This window comes from Scardinius erythrophthalmus (assembly GCF_964197995.2).
Source record: "Scardinius erythrophthalmus genome assembly, chromosome: 15".
NCBI classification, from domain to species: Eukaryota; Metazoa; Chordata; class Actinopteri; order Cypriniformes; family Leuciscidae; genus Scardinius; species Scardinius erythrophthalmus.
This window is the reverse complement of record NC_138235.1, coordinates 13,135,727-13,146,425: the sequence shown is the minus strand read 5'-3', so window position 1 is coordinate 13,146,425 and position 10,699 is coordinate 13,135,727.

The following is a 10,699-nucleotide window of genomic DNA, read 5'->3' as shown; positions in this document are numbered from 1 at the left end:
ATGCCAACATAATGTTCTAATCTATTTAAAAGAACGTTGTGGTCGATGGTGTCAAATGCAGCACTAAGATCGAGTAACACTAATAGCGAGATACAACCACGATCGGATGATAAGAGCAAATCATTTGTGACTCTAACGAGAGCTGTTTCGGTACTATGGTACGGTCTAAATCCTGACTGGAAATCCTCGCAGATATCATTTCTTTCAAGAAAGGAACACAGTTGTGAGGATACTGCCTTTTGTAATATCTTTGACAGAAAAGGTAGATTCGAGATCGGCCTGTAATTGACTAATTCTGAAGGATCAAGTTGCGTTTTTTTAACAAGCGGTTTAATCATAGCCAGCTTAAAGTTTTTTGGTACGTATCCTAGAGACAAAGACGAATTAATGATATTAAGAAGAGGATCTATGACCTCTGGAAGCATCTCTTTCAGTAGCTTAGTCGGTATAGGGTCTAACATACATGTTGTAGATTTAGATGATTTAATGAGTTTAGTAAATTCTTCCTCTCCTATAACAACGAATGAATCAAATTTTTCCTCAGGGAGACTACAATGCACTGCCTGATGCGATACTGTAGTAGACGGTTGCATAGTTATAATTTTGTCCCTGATATTATCAATCTTATAAGTGAAGAAGTTCATAAAGTCATTACTGCTGTGTTGCTTGGAAACTTCGGTGCTTGAAGCTTTATTTTTTGTTAGTTTAGCCACCGTTTCAAATAAATACCTAGGATTATGTTTATTTTCTTCTAATAGGGTTGAAAAATAAGCAGATCTAGCAGCTTTTAAAGCCTCTCTGTAAGTAATTGAGCTCTCTTTCCATGAAATGCGAAATACCTCTAGTTTTGTTTTCTTCCAGTTGCGCTCCATTTTTCTGGCTGCTCTCTTAAGGGCCCGAGTGTGCTCGTTGTACCACGGCGTTGGACTATTTTCTTTAATCTTCTTTAAGCGCAACGGAGCAACTGTGTCTAAAGTGCTGGAAAAGAGAGAGTTAAACGTTTCTGTCGCAATATCGAGTTCTTCTAAGCCATCCGGGATGCTGAGATGATGAAACTGATCAGCAAGATCAAAGCAATCTTTAGTGGCAGAAGTGATAGGTCTCACATATTTGTAACACGGAGTCGGCTTTGCAGCCTTGGCTAAATGCAAATTACACGAGACTAGGTAATGATCTGAGATGTCATCGCTCTGCTGCAGAATTTCAAGGGCATCCACATCTATTCCGTGTGATAATATTAGATCTAGAGTATGATTACGACGATGAGTAGGTCCTGACACGTATTGTCTAACTCCAATTGAATTTACAATGTCTTTAAATGCCAATCCCAATGCATCTTTTTCATTATCGATGTGTATATTAAAATCACCAACAATTAGTACTTTATCTGCAGTCAATATTAATTCTGATAGAAAGTCCGCAAATTCTTTGATAAAGTCTGTATGGTGCCCTGGTGGCCTGTATACAGTAGCCAGCACAAATCTCAAACGTGATTTATCGTTTACACTATATATTTTTACATTAAGCACCAATGCTTCAAAAGAATTATATTTAAAACTTGATTTCTTAGTGGTTTTGAAACTATTACTATAAATTACAGCAACACCCACCCCCTTTGCGTTTCAGACGAAGCTCATGTTTATAACAGTAATCTTGCGGGGTTGATTCATTTAAAGTAATGTAATCGTTTGGTTTTAGCCAGGTTTCTGTCAAACACAGCACATCTAGGTTATTATCTGAAATCATATCGTTAACAACGAGTGCTTTTGAAGTAAGCGATCGAATATTCAGCAACCCAAGCTTTAGCATTTGCTCATCTGTAATATAGCTGTTTTTTATTTGTTGAACATCAATTAAATTTTTAACCTTAGTTGGGTTTAAACGTTTTTTTGGATTTCCAAATTCGGGGAACAGACACAGTCTCTATATAATGATAGCTAGGTGAAAGAGGCTCTATGTGATGGGATTTATCTGACCTTGGTGACGTGAGGCCGCTAGCAGACAGTCGGTTAAGCCAGTCTGTCTGCTTCCTGACCTGAGCCCCAGATTGTCATGTTTGAGCTCTAAGACTATTAGCCATATTACTAGAGAGAAGAGCAGCACCATCCCAGGAGGGATGAATACCATCTCTTTTCAACAGGTCAGGTTTGCCCCAAAAACTTTTCCAATTGTCTATGAATTCTATATTATTAAGCGGACACCACCGAGACAGCCAACCGTTAAGCGAACACAATCTACTAACTATCTCATCACTCCTGCGAACAGGAAGGGGGCCAGATCAAATTACAGTCCTTGACATCGTACTTGCAAGTTCACACACCTCTTTAATATTAATTTTGGTGATCTCCGACTGGCGGAGTCGAACATCATTAGTGCCGACATGAATAATGATCTTAGAGAATTTACGATTAGCATTAGCCAGCACTTTTAAATTTGTTTGATGTTTGATCTCAGGAGAAATATGCAATTATGCCCAACCATTAAGGGGGGGACTTGAGAGACACATATGACCCAGAGGGATGCATATGGGGTGTCACTGAGGTGTCCAGCCGCAGGTGGAATATTTAAATATGGTAAGGGTATGGCATGAGACGCAGAGATATTTGAATATCTCCTATTCGAGTGAGTTATCTCGTTACTGTCCAATATGGGGAAATCCTAAGTTTAGTCCTGGAAAAGTAGATGTAGGTTTTAAGACTTGGGCAGAAAAAGGTATTAAAAATATAAAAGATTTATATAAGGAAGATAATCTTATGTCATTTCAAGAATTGAGTAATACATTTGATATACCTAAAAGTCATTTTTTTAGGTACTTACAGATAAGAAGTTTCATTTTATCATTTCAAAAAAGAACTGGAAATATACCACCATTATCAGTTTTGGAAAGAGTAGTCACCAAAGATTGTTATGATAAAGGTCGGATTTCACTTCTGTATAATATGTTGGTAGAGGGCTCCCCGGAATCTTCTAACTCTCGTTTAGGAGCATGGAGTAAGGATCTTAACGAGGAGATCACACCAGATGAATGGAGTGATATTTGTCAAGATGCTCAAGTAAAAACAGTTAACACAAGATTAAAGTTGTTGCAATATAATTGGCTTATGCGAGTATACATAACTCCAGTATTATCAAACAAATTTAATGAAAATATACCAGATACATGTCTCAAGTGTAATGTTTGTAAAGGTACCTATTTCCATTGTATATGGGAATGTGAAGAAATATCGAAATTCTGGAAAGAAGTGCATAATATGATTGGTAAAATATTAAATGTGAGTCTTCCTTTTAGACCAAGGATTTTTCTACTGCATTTGTATCCTAAGCTTAAGTCAAAGGAATGTGTCTTTATTTCTATGTGTATCTTACAAGCTAAACGCCTCATTGCATTACAATGGAAGAATCTAGAACCACCCAGCATAAAAAGGTGGCTCAGGGAGATGGTACTGAATATGTCAATGGAGAAAATAACATATATTATTAAAGGAAAGGGTAAGACTTTTGAAGATGTTTGGAATCCCTTTAGATCCTTCATAGAGAAGGAGGATAGTGACATGTTTAAGGAGACAATTGAAGATATGTAAGATTATAGGATGTATTTGTATTAGGAGGCCTGAATAGTTTGTATGTGTGTTTTTTTTTTTTGTTTTTTTTTTTTTATTTCTATTTATTTATTTATTTTTTATTATTATTATTTATTTATTTATTTATTTATTTATTTATTTATTTATTTTTTATTTTTTTTGTGTGTGTGTGTTTTAATTCATTAGTCTTGAGGATGTGAGTCCTGTACAAATTGAGTTTTGCTAAATTAATGCGAAGACATCAATATGTGTCTATACTGCATTTTGTATTTTGTATGTTTGTTTCTGGTGTGTGTATTATATGTTGTTAAAAAGTTAATAAAAAAAAAAAAAAAAGAATGGGATTTCTCACCTTCGAGCATACAAAACGAGCCAATGGCAAGAAAATGCCATGGGTCTGCGGGATTTGCATAGAGTAACTCCGCCCCACCTCGTGGGTATACAAGGAATTACGCTGGCAACATGCAGTTACGTTTTCGCGTCGGAGTCAAGATTTTTATTCACTCCCACAAGCCATTCTGAATTATTTTAACTCTACAAGATGAGCGGCTCTCCAGTGTGTTGGTGCAACGGCGTGTTCTAGCAAGATCACATTGCCTGCTGCTGATCTGTGCAGTGATCTTTTTCCTCTCTCTAAAAGAGCTGCATGTGGCAGGTCTTTTTCAAGACGGCTTGCCCGTGTGTTTTCTGGATATTGGCGTGTGATTCATCTGCCTAACGGTCATAAGCATTGTTTGGCGTGTTGGGTTTAATCACGCTCTGCAGCGCTCATGGATGAGTCATGTTTTCATTGCGGGAACATGACCATCGCGATGTTTAGATCGAGACTCAATGATCTCCGTGTGGGTAGAGTCCCCTCTGCCACACCCCAATCTATCTCTTCCTCAAGAGGGGATACTTTGGCTGGTAGCCAGGGTGATCTGAGGGTTACAGTGTGGCACAATAACCGACGAGTCATTCCTTAGGCCACGCCCCCCTCCACATCGCAAACTGTGGAGCTTCCGTGTGTGCCTGGTTCCTCTCGGGGACCCAGTGTTTTCATTCGGGGCTTAGGCGGATGATGTCATGTCACTCACAGCATCACAGCGGGCTTGATTCGACTGTGTTGCCTCCCTCAGGAGTGCCAGTGTTAGCCGAGTCAGATCCAGAGCTGACAGCTATGCTTTCCCGGGCAGATGAAAGCATCGGTGTGAGTGGCGCTACCCTCCCGTAAACGCTGTAGGCTAGACGATTGGTTCTGGGCGCGGCGCGTCCTGCACTACCAGCACTTGCCCCCAGTGCCTTTCTTCCCGGATGTGCATCAGGACACCACCGGTTCGGGCGGTGTGTTTGAGGACAGTGCCCAATAATTTTCGACCACCCAGAAGCAGACTGAGGCCCTTCTGCACCGACGGTCACCCGTCCATGCGGTTTCCATAGTCTGCTTCCCGCCGAGGCCGCCTTCCTGTGGCTCCTCCCCTCCTGCTCCGCAGCCTTCACCGGCCCTGACCAAACACCAGGCTAAGCAGCACTCCTGAGACAGGAGGCTTGGAGTTAGGGCTCAGTTCTTCTCAGGAGCTGGTAGCAGGACCACTCCTTCCCCCGGTGGAGGGCCGGGGGAGAATCTTTGGTAACACTTTATAATAACGTTCAGTTGTAAGTCATTTATAATTGGTTAGTTAATGATGAACTAGTCATTTACAGAACATTCATAAATGAATAGCAAGTGATATACTAACATTTTATGCATGTTTTGTAAATTCCATTACAAGTCATTTACATGTGATTAGTTAATGATTAACTAATATTTACGAAACATGACTATGCGTTCATAAATGATTAATAAGTGATATGTTCATTATTGGATGTTTGTTTTGTAGATTCAGTTATAAGTAATTTACAATTGATTAGTTAATGATTAAATAGTCATATACAAAACATGAATATGCATTTCATAAATGTTTAATAAATGTTTGTTTTTTTGTATATATGTAGCAATTAGAGGGTGCAAAAAGTGTTGTAAATGCCTTGAATACACATACAGATCATTTGTAGGTATATGTAACACATTTACAAGTGATGAATAGTTTACACTTTAGATTAGGGGATGCAGAAAGTGTTGTAAATGATTTACAACACTTTCTGCATCCCCTAATCTAAAGTGTAAACTATTCATCACTTGTAAATGTGTTACATATACATTCATAGATAACATTTGCAGACCTTATGCCTTTTTGATTCTTGAAGTGGTAATCTACAAATGAAGTGTAAGACATTTACAAGTGATGAATAGTTTACACTTTAGATTAGGGGATGCAGAAAGAGTTATAAATCATTTACAACACTTTCTGCATCCCCTAATCTAAAGTGTAAACTATTCATCACTTGTAAATGATTTATTCATGCGTTTACACATCTATAACAGGTGTTGAACACTGTAGTGTGTACTGCAGTGTAAGTGCTGACTGGTGAGGGTATAGACAGCTGTCTTCTCTGAAACGCATGGAGTCTTTAACCACTGTGCACCTGATGTGAGCAAAACATGCAAAAAAATGTAACATCATTTATTAAACATTAATAAATGCATAGTCATGTTTAGTAAATGATTAGTTAATCATTAACTAATCTATTGTAAATGACATATAACTGAATCTACAAAACATATAATGAACATATCACTAATTAATAATTTATGAATGATTAGTCATGTTTTTAAATGATTAGTTAATCATTAACTAATCAATTGTAAATGACTTGTAACACAATTTACAAAACATACATAAAATGTTAGTATGTCACTTGCTACTTATTTATGAATGTTTTGTAAATGATTAGTTCATCATTAACTAATCACTTATAAATGACTTACAACTGAACGTTATTATAAAGTGTTACCGAATCTTTTGTTTTCTAAGAACTGATGTCCCTTCCTCTGAGCCCCAAGAGGCCATGGATGGCAATGTGTGACGCTCTGCTTCGCCACTCTTGTCCCCCTCTGTCGCCAGACCCCTGACAGAGCAGGCCCCCGTGGAATGCTGGTCCTTCCCTGGCCTACTCTGTCAGGATGCGGCTTAGACAAATTATGTTTCCCTCTTAATTGTTCAAAAGTCATAAAAAAGTCCGTTCTCATAACAGTCCTCCAATTTACGAATCCCATTATGATGCCATGCTTCCAGGATCTTATTTTTTACAGTCATTAGGATAAGTTCATTTTGCTTTAAAGGTGATTTTGGTGACAGTCCTATCTCCTTGCCAATGGTTTTATGTACGTCATACCAAAGTTTAATTTAACAAACTCACTAAAGTAATAAGTAATATTTTTTTTAAAATTGGGTAGTTGAAGTCCCCCTGACTTGTAGTCCCACATCAATTTCTCCAAAGATATTCTTGGTACCTTGTTATTCCAAATGAACTGTCTTACATTTTTATTAAGAGTTTGGGTTAATGGAATAGGCAGTGATTGAAAGAGGTACTGCAACCTCAGCAAAATGTTCATTTTAATGCATTTAATCCTCCCGATCAAAGTGATGGGGAGGCTAATCCACACAACTATACTAATATATTTTATTCCTTATATATTTTATCATCAGCTAATAAGTTAATTTTATGGGTTGTCTGACCAAACTTAAAGCCCTTTATATCAGGGTCCCTTCTGATTGCCCCCGCCAAAGGCTCAATGGCTAAGTCAAACAGACTTGGGGCCAGTGGACATACCTGTCTACTGGATCTATTTAGGTAAAATGGTGATGAGATTTGCCCATTAGTAGCAATCCTTGCTTTGGGTTTATGATATAGGGTTCTAACCCAGTTAATAAATACTTGTCGAAAAACCAAATTTAGTTAATACCTTAAATAAATAGGGTCATTCCAGCCTATCAAAGGCTTTAGTGGTGTCTAAGGCCACAGCCACAGTGTGATACAGTTTTGCTAAATGGATTATATAAAAGAATCTACTTAAGTTATTGGCAGATAGGCGTTTTTGAGCCACTCTGGTCTGGGTTAATTATTTTTGGTAATATCAGACTAAGCCTATTTGCTAACACTTTAGAAATCAATTTATAATCTGAGTTCAATAATGAGATGGGCCTATAAGAGGCACATTTTAGTGTGTCTTTACCTTTTTTTAATATAACTGTGATTATGGCAGTTGAAGAGGATTCAGGAAGCATATGTAATTTTTTTGTAATTCGATTTTAGACATTAAGTTGTCAATATGGGTCAAATCGCTGTGCAATTCAGATTTTTACAAATTTGAATAGAAGTGTTTAAATGTATAATTAATTTCTGTTGGGTTATATAAAGATAGAGCCTGCTTCAGTTTGAATGGCATTCGCTGCCCGATGAAACTCACATATGTCCAAAACAGTTACTTTTCAGGAAGTGAAAAAAACACCTAATTTCAAAATCAGTTGAACGTAGCGTTGTCATACTTGGTACGGCATCTATAAATGTAACCATATTCTTGCCAGTGTACACTGTAAAAAATTTCTAACCCTCCCAAATCAAAAATTTCAAGTGACCGATAACATCTAAATTTTTCAATTGGCCCAAGTGAAAATCTGTAAATTTCAATTGGCCCAAGTGAAAATCTGTCAATTTAATTTTATAATTTACAGAATTTCACTTGGGCCAATTGAAAAATGTAAATGTTATCGGTCACTTGAATTTTTTGATTTGGGAGGGTTAGAAATTTTTTATGATATAATCGACATTTGACCAAAATCGAGTTTAAATGGACATACGTGCATATTTTACAGTAACGGTGGTCGATACGCGTTCTTCCGATCATTAATTAGAATGGCCAAGTCGCGTTTCATATTGACAGATGAATAGGCTACGCTCAGTTTATTAAATAGCCTACGTCTCAGTTTATTAAATACGCTCAGTTTATTAAATGTCTCTTGCAAACTATGAAGGGACAATGAATCAATACACTCATTGCTGACCCCAGGGCTGGAGTGTCCATATAGGCGAACTAGGCAATTGCCTAGAGCGGCACTTTTGTAAAGGCAAAATGTGTGCCAACCGGGAATGAACAATTCACAAAATAGGCTAGGCTATGATCATATAATCATACATAATCAGAGAGTAGCCTTTTTCGTTTTGAATTATTTCGTTAAAAGACTTTTCAAGCTATGTGTATTTGATGTCTTTCTCATGTCTGTGTGAGGCATACACTGAGTTTCGTTAAGTTAGGATGAGATGAGCTCCAGTTAACGTGCAATGCAAGTGACCGCGCGGGCGCCTCCATGATTATATTGTCTGCTATGTATTTGCCTCTTATATATTAAATCCACTCCAGGCAATTGGTTGATGAAAAATTGATTAAAATTAAGATACAATTTATACAAAACGAAATTCACTTTAAAGAAAGGCTTTCTACAAAACCAAACTTAATGAAGTGGTCAAAATCATGCCTGATCCGTCTCAAATTGTGCATCCTATTACTCGTGCTGTTCACTTTTCATACTTTCAACAATATAGTAGACCTACAGACTCTATTTGTACAAATTGCTGCACATTCATTTAATTCTGAATTTTGCACACACAAGTTGAAAGGCTTCAAATCAAGTTCACGGATAATTGTGCTTGCATTTATTAATCATTATGATACTAAAATCATAACAAAGTAGGCTATGCTATGTACAAAAAAACTTTTAAACAAAAAAAAAACAAGCTGCACTTTTTTTTTTTTTTACATCTCATCTTTCATTCCGAAATAGAATAATGAATGGACGAAAAAGTACATGGACCCAACATGTAGGCTATTAGCCTTTTTACCCGTTATCAGTCTAAATTAATCTCGTTTTTAATTTAACTTAATTTCGTTTTTCTTTATTTAAATTTTTTTTTTCTTTATTTAATTTTCGTTCTTTCTTTAAATGTCATTTTTCTTTATTTCAATTTCATTTGTTATTTTTTTTTAAATTTTGTTTCTTCTTTATTTAAATTTTGTTTTTCTTTATTTAGAATTAGTTATTCTTTATTTAAATCTACCCTTTACTGTGTCAGTAATTTATTAGTCAGAAAAATATTAGACTACCTTAAAAGTATTGTTTAAGTTAACAGGCCCGTGCGTTTACATCTCCACAATAAACAGTGACAATTACTTTGTCTAGACCATTTACCGGTAAATAACAGTTGTAAATATATTGTGAATATATAATAAACTTGAACAGTTGTCAAAACAAACGTTTGCTGATACTTTACCTCACAGAGTTATTCGGCTATCCAATGCTGAGCTTCCAGAGACGCTTAGACCGCGAGATGCCTCCACAGGGCGGGAGATACGTGGCGTGATTGACAGCTTTGACACCAAATGGATATACGTGAAAATCAGATGACATGATTTCACAACTTTTTATTGGTCATTTAGATATGTGAAGCATACTGTATACAGAAATGAACCTGGACATTCTATCCGTCGAAATCTCTCAAAATCGGCAAAATGGACTTAGGCGGTTTTCATCGGACAGCGACGTAATACTCCTAGAGCCCTATTTTAACGATCTGAAGTGCAAGTATCAAGCGCGAAACACAAGTAACTTTGTGGGCAGGTCTTGGGCACTATTACACCGGCGGGATAAATTACTTTTGCACCCGACGCAAATCTAAAATGGGTTGGTCTGAAGTTGCTTCATTATTCATATGTGTGGTTTGGGCGTAACGTGAAATAAACCAATCAGAGCGACATCTCACATTCCCTTTAAGAGCAGTCACGCTTGTTTCATGGCGGATTGCCAGGCTCACGCCAGGAGCAGTTCACAGCCGAGGAGACCAACGTTCTCGTCAGGGCCGTAAAACACAGTGACATTGGGGATGGGAGAAACCCACCCAAATTAGCTTCGGTTAAACAGGTGTATAATAATTTGGGTAAATGTGTAAGCTAGATTTATGCCTATTTTTTCACATCTTCATGGACACAACAATGCAGTGGCGTGCACAGACCTCCTCCGGGGCAGGGGCGGAAAGACCAAAAAGGGCACTGCATAACCAATCAAACAAAAAATAGGGAAATGATGATAATATTACTAAATATTATTTACTGTACCAAACAAAACAGAGAATCAAGTAGGTAATTATGAGGAATTCATGTTTAGTTATGTTGATGTTATAAATGTTATGTATGTATTCATTAA